Source organism: Motacilla alba, chromosome 3, assembly GCF_015832195.1.
Source record: "Motacilla alba alba isolate MOTALB_02 chromosome 3, Motacilla_alba_V1.0_pri, whole genome shotgun sequence".
Lineage (NCBI taxonomy): Eukaryota > Metazoa > Chordata > Aves > Passeriformes > Motacillidae > Motacilla > Motacilla alba.
The window spans coordinates 64,181,793-64,194,095 of NC_052018.1; positions in this window are offsets into that span (position 1 = coordinate 64,181,793).

A 12,303-nucleotide genomic window follows, 5' to 3' on the forward strand; every position below is an offset into this window, starting at 1 on the left:
TGGCTTGAAGCTTACTCACAAGAGAAATAAAAAGCATTGTCTGCAAAACACTCATAGTACACCAGTGGTGAGAAGGTTTAAATCAGTATTTCTTTATTATACTTACAGCTTCCTTGGTCAGAGACAAGAAAGTTGAAAAAAGCTACTTCACAACTCAGTGCTTCTGGTGCTCACATGGCATTGTGCTTCCTTGCAGTCGTAATTTTTTTTTTGTATTTTATGTTACTGCAGGGAGAAGAGAGAGCCACTCCAGCCAACATGCTGGTTACTATGGCCCAGTTTCACCCTCCACTCTGCACATGCCACTGCCCACTCCTGGAGGAGTGCATTGAAACTCAGCATTAATGGGCTGCTCCTGTCTGGGCACAGCCCAGCAGGGCCTGTTGCAGTCCCTGGCACACACTGCAGTGCCAGCAGCCTGATTTGGTGACACCCATCTCTACCTCCCAAGGAGCTGTCAGCTGTCAGCAGTGCAGGCTCCTCTCAGACTGCCCTAAAGGCTGCACCTGTAAGGGAGCAGCAGCATCCCTCCAGCATCCATGGAGTCCTGATCCTGCAAACAGGGGTGAGATGAAAGCCCTGTCACCTTTCCCCTTCAATAACTTGATGCATGGGCAGCTTCAGACTCCCTCCAGGCTCTCCAGCATGCCAGGAAGGCAAGGGCAAGGCACGAAAGCAGCAGTCAGGGAGTGCCAACAGTGTGGATTATAACAAGAGAGGCAAGACACAGAAAAAATCCAGTCTGGGATTATGCTAATTAATAAGAAAGAGACTTCTCCCCAGCAATTCAGGCACTTCACTGAAGATTGTGCATTGCACTAAGCACGATGCCTAGAAACTACATCTTACAATACTGAGTGCTGCAATGCTGAATCCTGCAAGGCATGAATCCCATGAATCCCATGAATCCCATTTGTCTCCCTATCCCATGGAGCCCTGTCAGAAGTGCAGAATTTTGCAGCCATGTGGTGACCAGCAACTCTCTGCAGGAAGCAGACAGGAAAATAAAACAGACTACATCAGAGCATCTTGTGAGTTGCCAAAAGAATACATGTGCTTGAAAACAAGAACTTGTTTTGAAAAACAAATTCTTGTTCACAAGAAAAAGACAAGTTGGAAAACAACTTGTCTTGTTTTCAAAACTTTGTTTTGTTTCTGTCAGCATTTCAAATGTGGCCATTACATACCATATCCATGATCTTTCCAGGGAAACCTGAAGAGGCAAAAAGCTTTGCTTTCCTCTTGAACTTGTGGATCTCCTCAAAGATGAAGTCATGGAGAAACAATGTGACAGTCCTGTGGCTTCTTGACACTCACACCTTGACCATGCAAGGAAGTCTCTGTGGGTGAACTGTGAATTTTAGACCTGATGAAGTTTTCCCATACAGCTAGCTCTACACTCTGATCTTTTTTCTCTTGTGTTTATAGGAGCTTAGCTTCCCACTCCTCACCTGATCTGCTGAAATCAGCAGAGCACAAAACAAATGTAGAAGTTGAAAATCTGATTTCCCAAGGGTGAAGCCTGTTACACGTGTACATGAGTATGCGTGTCAGTGACAGAAGATAACTGGTAGAAACTCAGATGTTTGTAATGCTTGCTGCTGTTTAAACAATTTACTTTCATGTTATTAATAAAACTAATAAAAACTTTTGCACAACAGGAAAACCAGACCAGTAAGGACATGACTTGAGAAGAGTACAGAAATAAAAGATTTCTTGAGGTGAGATTAGTCAGGCAGTGGGCAAGTGGCAGCATACCCGCTCAGGAATGACAGCAAAGCCCAGGGGATCATATAAAGGCAATAACAGTAAAACACCTGGTGGGCAGGGTTAAACATGAATAGCCAATTCTTAAAAGAGAAATCTCTACCTAATATACGCTCAGAGGTTCTGTACAGAGTTTCGTGAACACACACAGAACTCAGGCAGCCAAGCAATTGGCTATACACTCAATCATCTCTGAAGCAGGCAGCCTCAGCAGTCAGACTCCACCTATAAATTCCCCGCTTTCCCATGAGATTTGCCAGAAGGAGGTGTTACTATGACTGGAAACAAGTTTATGCCTTTTCTGCATTCCTTTAAATCAGATTTGTTGCTCTGATCTCTTGTGCTACTGCTCTTTGTCAGTAACACGCCGTAAGAGATGAGGAAGTTCAAAATATCACAATTAGATTTCCATGGCATTGTAAGTGTGAGGTGTAAGTCAGCTCAAATTGGCACACTTGCTAGCTTTACCATTATTTTAGAAAATATCACAGCACCAATCAAGCTGAAAACTTCTCAGATATTTTCCTATGCTTTAGCACAGTACCAACAGTATAATGTAATGGGACTGTAACTTCTCTCTGTAGGCAGATGGCAAGACAACACACAAAGCATTATAATGACCAGTGTGGGGTATTGTTAAGACATAAATTAAAGCTTCTGAAGCATAAAATATTTTTTTTTATTTAAATAGATTTTATCATTTTGAACTGCATTATGGATGCACGTTTTCAGTGTGGGCTCATCAAAATTACCAGAAATTAAGAACATGCTTAGCTGGTACTTTTGATGTTGATCTGATTATGTGTTACTCATCTAACTTTCTCTACATCTAGCTGTTTTCTCTCATGGAAAGCCCTGTCAAGATGAGTCCTCTGACATATGTTTTCAAGTGTTGCAACACGTGCTGTGAAGTAACTTCAAATCAAATGGACTTGAACCTTTGAGCAGGCTCCTTCAGACCAAATATCCAACACGAGATGAGAAACTTTATTTATTTTCAACATTGAAGTCCAACTTTAATAGGACTCCATTGTAATCATACATGCAGGACAGGATGTAGTTGCCTAAATCAGGGAAGCAGGTACATTTTAGGTAGTGAGGGTATCATGCCTGGTCTTCATCTGCCATTGCAAAAGAGATTTCAGGTCTCACTGATAAAGGTCTGCCTTATACCTGTCCTTGCAGGTGTCCTGGATACCAGAGGAAATGGTACCGGAGTATCTGATATTATCACCTACCAGAGTGCTGTGTATGGCTATCTCTGTCCTTTCAGGTGGCGATGTATTTTTCTCCTGGAAGTTCTTGGCTGAGGTGCAGCAAATCGCACACACTCTTTCACATAAACTAAAAACTGCCGTCCAAATGAGTGCAGATCCTGCACCAATGCTTAGGTGTCCACTCCTTGGCTGACTTGAAACTAGCTAATTTGGATGCTCTTAGCAAGGCAGTAATGAAAATGCCCCAGAAAGCAAACCACCTGACTGCTTGCAGCCCACACAGAGTTTCAATTCCCTCAGACACACTGCTATAGGCATCTCAGGTACCTCAGACACAGGTTTAGATGACACCACAGGATAGCATCACCCTGTCTCAGTGAGTGCCTAGCTCTGGCTGTGCTGTGTGGAGACAGCCATACATGTGACATGTCCCTGTCTGTGCTCCTGAGGTCTGCGTAACTCACAGTGCTGTCCCACTGTGGCTGCAGTGCCACCCAGCCCCACAGCAAAACATTCTCATGACTCTGGTTGAAGAAATCTTTCCCCTTGCCTGCACAAACCACCCCTGCTATTGTATGGAGATTTTTGCTTCCTTGAAGCAGCCATGGTAGGCCAGTTTGGAAGCCAGGATACCAGACTTAAAAGGTTAATGATCTATCCATTATGCTAAATCCTATGCAGCAGCACTAATTCTTCCTATTCAATCATCCTTTTCCCAAGAGCTTGGGAAAATACTAGAGACATGGAAGGCTACTGATTTATTGCTGTCATGCAAAAGGTCAGACTATGGAAGACCAGACACCAGAGTCTGTTGCCCTATAAATTTAGTATATGACAAGCTGTTAGTTTGTCTCCAGAACATCCTCTGACAAACAGCCACTATAAAAATAACACTTAGAGAATTTCAGTAACTTGTACTTCACTTTTCTGTTTTTTTTTTTTTCCCAAAGAAAATGAGAAAATAGGTTCTATCACCTTCCAGCATCACATGTTCACTCTGAAATGGAAGCTTAGATACTCTGATTTACCGTACCAGCTACTTACACATCACATCTCCATGAGGGGTGAACTGATGAAAGTTATCACAGAAGGTAACTTGACAGTGAGACTGCAGAAAAGATTTCTGTTATTGAGTCAGAAACCCAGACTATACAAAAATCAATAATAAATATTAAAATAAACTGGCATATCTCTCACTTTTAAGCTCCAAAATAGACTTTAGGACTACTGAGAACACAAACATCAGAGTACACACACACAGTAGAAAAATGTGCTTATATATGGTATATTTTTGAATATAAAAACATTTATGTATGTAATGTAGATGTGCATTTAAGATATATGAGCATATATATTCTCTGCAAGCTGAGAGACACAAAAGAACCTAAACCACCACTTCTGAGCTTCTCTCTGTAGGAGAGTTACCTTCTGACAGCAAGATTAATGAAGTGGCAGCTGTGCTCATTCTCCAGCGCTCATGCTTGTTTAGTGCTCTGATTAATGATGAGTGCTTTACTTAGCCTAATTTCTCTCACAAGCCTTTATATGCTGCTCAGAGCCCAATGTAAACTTTATGTGCAGATGCACCCACACAATAAAATGATTCCATATTGAAAATGACTTTAGTTTAATTTCAAAGTGAGTCCCCCAAGGACCTCATTTGTGGGGATGGAGTATCTCGATCTGCCTTGACTTCAAGCCTGGATTCATAGGCCATCCAAAAATGTTGCAATAGTGCAGTAAAAAGGTGCTGTAGATAATTTTTAGTTCATTTGAAAATTTTGGAAAAAGAGGGAAAGGCGTAAGGGCGTGATAGAGCAAAAAACCTTTTATATTGGAAGCCCATCCTGGGAAGATTTATCTATCTAAGCCAAGTAAGAAACTCTAACTTTTACCCTAACTCTCCTTCTGACTGAGAAAATTATTCCATCCCAGAAAAAAGTATGAAGCGTCATGAGCTTCTAGAGGAAAAAAAATGATGGAGTCCTGCTGTGTTCTTATAATGATTTCTAACTACATTTCTACTATCATCTAAATAAATATTTTATGAGATGAAAGTAATCGACAAAATGGCATCATGTGGGATCATCAGAAGGAGTTTCAACACATCTTCATGGACTGGTTTATTGCAACCTTTGCACTGAGAAAGAGCCAGGTGAGTGAACTCTCTATGAGTACTAAACAGCTGGAGAAGCTCAGAAATAGCCTGTGGTGGTAGAGTGGGTAACAGGAAAAAACCACTTTGTCATAGAGACAAATGCACAGTCAGGCAGATGTGAACTCAACACATTCACTGGCTTTCAGCAAATCCAGCAGAAATCAGGAATAACTCTCAAATTGACATTTAAACTCTTAAGAGAGGGAAGATTATTAGTCAAAAAATTAAAGCGTCTTCTATGTGGAAAGGCAAAAATGAAAAACAAATTATTGGATACTTCTTCACATCATAATAGCAAAGAAGAGAAGTCAACTTAGAACACATATCCATTCTCTACATTTAAGTTATTCTTGATTTTTCAGAGAGATGAATACTACCACCTATTTGGCAGGCCACTGCTGAGATCTGCAAAGGGCTTGCACATCCTCATCAACTCGCTAATTGGACGTTAATTTTTAGACTAATCTTACTCAGACCTGCAACTTCAGCTTTGACTGTATATTTTCTCTTTGTTTAGTACTTAATTTTAAATGTACGCTGATGCATTGAGTGAAACTTCTCTAAATAACACTCCTCTAAGTCAAAAATACAGATATTCTTTAAGTTTTTAAAATTAGAGCTTGTACAGTAAAAAACACAAATAAAAATTATCCTTAAACTCTTTGAGATACTTGCAGCAAATATAAACTTAGTACTTATTTTCCTAAGGCTAAGATGCTCCAATGTGTTTTGCATTTTTCTGCAGAGATGAATTGTTGACATTTTAGGGAATAGATTTAATAGAATTTATAGTGACTCAAGTATTCATGCTATCAAGCATTTATGTGGTCATATTGATCTCTTTACCATTGCATAGAAAACAAATAGCATCAATGCTTTCTTCCTTCAGAAGTTAACAGTATGTGTTATAGCTAATGTTTTCAAAATTACACCATTATTGCTTCTTTATAGGCTATTTGTTTCTTCATTCCATTTTCTCAAGCAACAAAATACTTGTAAAAACTTGATTTCAAGGCTTAATAATACTGGAGTTAAGCAGGAGAGATGAAAGGAACAGAAACTTTATTCAGAAGCTATGGGATTTGCTTACTTTCTGAACAACTTTAATGGAAGCAAAATTTCTGTTTAGGTTGTTGCTGTTACTGTAAATGCAAACTCATCCTCTAACCTCTGTAAAACAGGGCAGTGATTCCTGTAAATAATTTCTAGTTGGTAGCCTCATTATATTTTTGCTGTGTAAACTTCACCATACTCACATTCACACATTGTGTTCCTGCTTCTGTGAGCTTTAAAATCACCATCCACTTCCATGGGTTTCAAGGGACTTGTATGCATCACAGTGACAACTGTTCACAGAATGAGGGAATAAGCTGAGTTGGAAGGGACCCACGAGGCTCATTGAGTCCAGCTCGCTGCCCTGCACAGCACCATTCCCAAGATGATGGGAAGTGCCATGTCATATCACCTGTGCATGCTCCTGCTCCACTTGGAAGCACTTTTTTCTACTGTTAGGACAAAATCCTGCCTTTAGGGATCTCTCCTTTCTTTAACAAAACAGTGCTGGAGGGACATCGCTCCCTCTTACATACATGCCATATCTGCCATTTTCACAGGAGAAGCCATTCATTATTTATATGGAAAAAGCCTTCTCCATCCATTTGAGTAACTGTTTCAGCTGTCTCTTATGATTTATTAAGCATTTGCAGTGTTTCTCCTTTTCTTTGTCACATTATCGTAACAGGATGGTAGCACTTTGAAAAGGACAGTTTCCACTGTGTTCCCAAGGGGAGGTAACAGAGCACTGCGACAGCAAAACTTTTGAATGCTTGACTTCTTTATTCACAGTTTCTTGAGTATGACCATACTTTGCACATCTAATTTCTAGGTGGCAGTACTGCCTGGGCTAAGCAGACAGTGTTAGGCCACAGTCTGAAGGGTGATCTCCACAGCAAGCACACCATAAGTACAATTCTGGACGTGTCACACCCACCTGTGTCACGGCCATTGCATCTACCTGCCTGCAGGGAACCCTGCCCTGTCTGTGGCTGCCCCAGTCTTACTGCCCATGTGGTAAAGAGTCCTGACAATATGAGTTATCCAGATTCAGGCTTATCTGATTTCAAAGACACGACTGACTTTGGGAACTTCATGATTATGTCTGACTTTCTTACTGGCTGCAGCACTAATCACACAAAGATGTCTGTTAGGTGTCTTCCTCTGTTTTAGGAAGACACCTAAAATAGGTGTTGCTTTCAAAATGCAAACACATGAACAGATGACTGAAAATCAGGCTTTTTGAAGGTCAGGCACATTAGCCATGCAGATGTGGTAGCACCACAAACATCAAGCATTAAAAAAACAGCAGGTGTTCAAAAATCATTTGTGAACATAGAGTAAGCACACAAATTCAGATGGTTGATCTAAACCCAGATGAGATTGCGTCATTCCCCTACTTCTCAGGTCAGGAAAGATGCATATAGCAGCAGGGGAGGTCGCTGAGACACCTGTCTGTGGTTTCCAGGCCAGGTGCCATAGTATGAAGGACAGGTTGGACTCTTAGAACCAAGACAGGAATAGGTTTCTGTCCTGTTCCAGGTGTTTGCTAGACTCATTTCCATCCTACAAGGCTGTATCTGAAGGTTTTTAATGTTTCTGATAGCAATTTAAGAAGTCTGGTTTGCAGGACAGGCACATTTTTTAGCATATGATCACCATCATGATTTTCTTCTCATGAGAGACCTCTTGGGAGTTACACTTAATCTTTCCTTGACTCAGAGGCAAACTTCATCTTGCAGGCTCTTGGGTTCAAACATTTCCCAGAGCACTTTCTGCTTCAGTGAGTGTCCTGGGTCAAGCTCAGTCAGAGTTAGTGCTGATTATTATGACTATTACTTCTCAGTCGCAGTTAGTCTTTTCCATCTTGGTGAACTCACTTTGGATTTGGTTTTACAAATCAGGAGTGGTCTTTGCTGTGCTCAGTGGTTTGGTCAGCTCTTGTGGGCTCTATTCAAATCAGGATTTGTGAATATAACCACTCAAAATAGCTCTGCACCTGTGACTTAGGAGGGTGGAAGAATGGTTTAACTTTACTGGTTTTGGTAGTATCAGTAGACTGAGTCAGATCAAGAGCACGTGCCACATCCTCTACATGTAATATGATGGAAAATCATAACGACTGTTTGAATTAGAGATAAGGAAAAGCTCTGTCAAAGGTATTAACAAGTGTGATCACTGGAAGGCTTACTGTGATTTCCTGGAGTGTAAGCCTTATAATAGGTAGTTTAATTTTAGAAGGGCTGTCAAAAGAAGGAGATGTGGAATATTCAGAAGAATATGTTTTTTGGTTTTGTTTTGGTTTTTTGGGGGTTTTTTTGTTTTTTTTTTTTCCTGTGAGGAGACCTTTATTTTGTGATTTCACTGTCAAAAAGATCAAGAAAAAGTGTATGTGTAGCAAAAACCATGTGCTAGGAACCTCAGCCTCAGCAAACATCTGCTTTACTGCTCCACTTAGGGTTAGGGTTGCAAAAGCCACAAAGCCTAGAGCTCCAGGGACACTGGAGGGAGTCTCTTGAATAGAATCCCTCCACTTAACCCATGGCATGGTGTAGCTGAGGTTCAGCAGGTGGGACCATCTTGTTTAACACAGGACTGATATTCTGGCTTCTTTGGAAGGGGACAGGAGCACAGAAGGATGTGTATGTCCATACTCAACTTTGTCACTGCAGGTAACCTATATGTAAAGTATCTCTACACATATTAGCTCTTCGTACATGAGAACTTTCTCCTTGGTCATGTATGCATTTACCAGAAGCACTTTGTAAGAGATAAAAGGCAAAGCATTCGCAAAAAACCCAACTGAACTATCTCCAGGGTTTAGAATATGTACTACTCATTCATTTGAGCTTGAACTTCAGGTATAAAGGTATAACCCCTGTACAGCTATGTGAGTATGTTCCTAATCACAGCTGTGTATAAGAATGTTTTTTTTTTTTATTGATGCTGATTGTTTTACCTCTGAGTTAAGAGTACTTATTTTGTTTAGGCAATCAAATTACAAAGAGCAAAGAAGCAATTTTTAAGGTGCTTCAGTTCACTGTGAGCAAAAGCAGGACTTTCTGGGCTGTTTATTTTTCCAAAGTTCTGAAAAAGAACTTTGTTTAAATGAGATGTATTAAACTCTTTATCCAAGGTCTTAAAGAAATATAAACATCTGATCCTTTTCTTTCAGGCTATGACTGAAAATAACTGTGCTGTTCTGCATATCTTGAAAATTGTGAACTTTTATATAATCTTTTATAGTTAATGAGAGAAATATTTTAAGAAACAAGAGTATGAAGAATCACTTTCATGAGAGGTACTTTATGGGGGAAGATGAGTAACTGCTGTTACACTGAAACTGCTGTAGCATGAGGAATAAACTATAAACTCTGTCTGGAGGAACATGAATCATCACTCAAAACTCTCTTCCATAACACTCAGAACAACATCATTTCACTCTCAGTTTTCTCTTTGAAAGAGAACTCTGATAGATTCATACATCAGAAGAGGGAAAAATGCTATTTAACTTGTTGTTGCCTAAGTATACATTTATCTCCAAAATATGCGTGAATTTCATAGTCAGAAAGGAAGCGTCACAAATAAATGAGCTCTGTTTTATTTTCCTTTGGATACTTCCCTAGAAGTTTTTAAATAACAGCATGGAGGGCAGCAAAGCTAGCAGTCAAGCAGTCTTCCCATAGATGTGAACAGTGTCAGAGGCACTTACAGGCAAAGCAACAAGTATCAGGATTAGCACAAGAGACATCTTGCCATCAATCTTCTGAGCTGAACAGCAAGACCAGTGCCTCTTGATTGCATGTAGTGGAAAAATCTAGTGGCTTGAACCTGAGTTTTAACCTGGCTGGCAGAATACAGATTCAACAACAGAGAACTGATGAGTAGGCAAAAGATGTTGCAAATATGAGAGACACGAAACTGTACAATATCAGAACCAATTGGTTAAACCTAAAAAGCCCTCTTATGACTTGCAAAGCGGTTGGTCAGGTTACACAAGACACAGATTTGTTCCTGCAGTGAGCACAAAAAAAACAAACTGCACCTTTCTCAGTTCTACATCTGGATTTCAAAACATAAGTCTGATAGCACCTTTTAGTGCTTTCAAGCACTTTTTCTTTAAGTTCCTCTAAAGAATAGTACACTGCTACTGTTCTGTTGAAAGAATGCAAAGGCAAAAATTTTCTGAAATGTTTTCTGAGCAACAGTGTAGGTTTATCTTTTCCATGTATAATTTAAAAATTGTCCAAGGCAGCCTACCTGCATCTTAAATTACAACAATTAAAAAATTTCCATAGAAAGATCAGTAGTGCAAGGCTAGATTGGATTGTGGCCACATGTCTGAAGGTCCCTGTTCCTTCTAGTTCTTATGTTGTTCTTATTGAATACATTTGGCAATGACTGATGCTATATGCCTTGAAATGACTCTTTCATTTACACTCCTGAGTTAAACTATTTACAGAGTAAAGCACATGCCCTCAATTGTTCTAAGACCATCTCTCCATTTGCTGTCAGGAGGAAAAGTCTCAGAAAAGTTCTTGTCTTCACTGATAGCAGGCCCAGATCCAGTGGGATGCATCTAGGATGTGATGATCCTGACTGAAACTCCATTTTGTCCTGACAGGGCTTTTCTTATTGCTTGCAGACAATAAATATGGTCTGTAGAAATATCTGTGCAGTCCATCTACCTCACTCTTCACCTGCTCACACACCCAGCTCAGTCACCACCCAAGCACAGTCAACACATCACCATCAATTGGCAGAAACACAAGGCCAGACACTGCCAGCCCCACTCAGGCAGATTTCCAATGAAATTGTCAACAGCAACTGAGACTGAGAAAGGAGCCTGGGACTCCAGGTAGCCTTGGAGCCAAAAGCTGTGTGTGCACTGTTCTGCAAAATAAATATATTTCTCAGAAATTCAAACGGCACTGAGGATGAGAGGGAGATTGTTGAAAAGCACAACTATTACTTGATTTCAACTGCAGCTCGTGTGATCAGGGAAAGAGAAAGAAAATCAAAAAGGGCACTCACAGTCCCAGATTGATGCAAACAAGTGGGTTAACACTCCCCACCCTATAAAACACAGAATTTCCTTCCTCCTGCTGGGCTTCTGGGACAAAGGATGTCAGGTGAAAAAAAACCCCTTAAGCCTGCCAGCAAGTTCCTTGGAGAAGTAAACTGCTCCTGAACACCTGTAACATAGCATCCTATCAGGAAAGATTATCATCTCTTTCTCACAATCATTTGACAAAGGCAGAAGCTTATCCCAACACTATTTCAACACCCAGCTAAAAAGAAGAATAAATGAAAATGTCAATGACTGGATTTTTTTCCATTTATGATACATAATCCTAAATGTTCTTCTGACTTTTTTGATTATATAGCTGAATTAACTTCTTTAACTATTTTTTTATAACAAAGAATAAATTCTTCACCCTATTCAATCCTTTAGTCACCTTATACAGCAGTTAAATTCTACTCCTAACCACTCTCATGCACAATCAATCTTGAGTAAATCTGTGGAAGTTACAGGCTAAGTGCAAATTTGCTGTAATGTAAATGAGAGAGATCCTGTCCTGCTAAAATGAGATTATTCTATCATTAATTTCTTATATACATCTTTTATTTTAGGCAAAAAAAAATAGAGATGGAGAGGAAAAAGATCAAACTACAATGGAGACAAAGCTCCACTGTCATGGGTGAAGATGGAAGCAGAGGTGATCGCAAATCATATTGGCAGTTCCAAACTCTGGCAGGAAAAGGGTATTAATTTTTCCCTTCAAGATAAAAAAGAAAATGAAAAATGAGACACTGAAATTGAGGGGCTACTTTCATTCTTTATAATACTCAGAAACTTCAGCCACTTGTGACAGAGTTTCCAGTCTAAAGCCAGGCTGCAGTCTTCCTAAGTCAAGTCAGCTGGGACATTTTCAAGAACAAGGGTAGAAGAATAAAAAAACCACTGGAAGGCCTCTTCTCCCAAAATCTGCTTAAAATGCCATTTATCAACAAGAGTGCAAGAATCCACATTCAGCTGAATGTGGAAAAACCTCCAGTTAGAGAAAGTAGTGTCATCTTTCATCAAAGTCTTTGTGAAAAATCTGG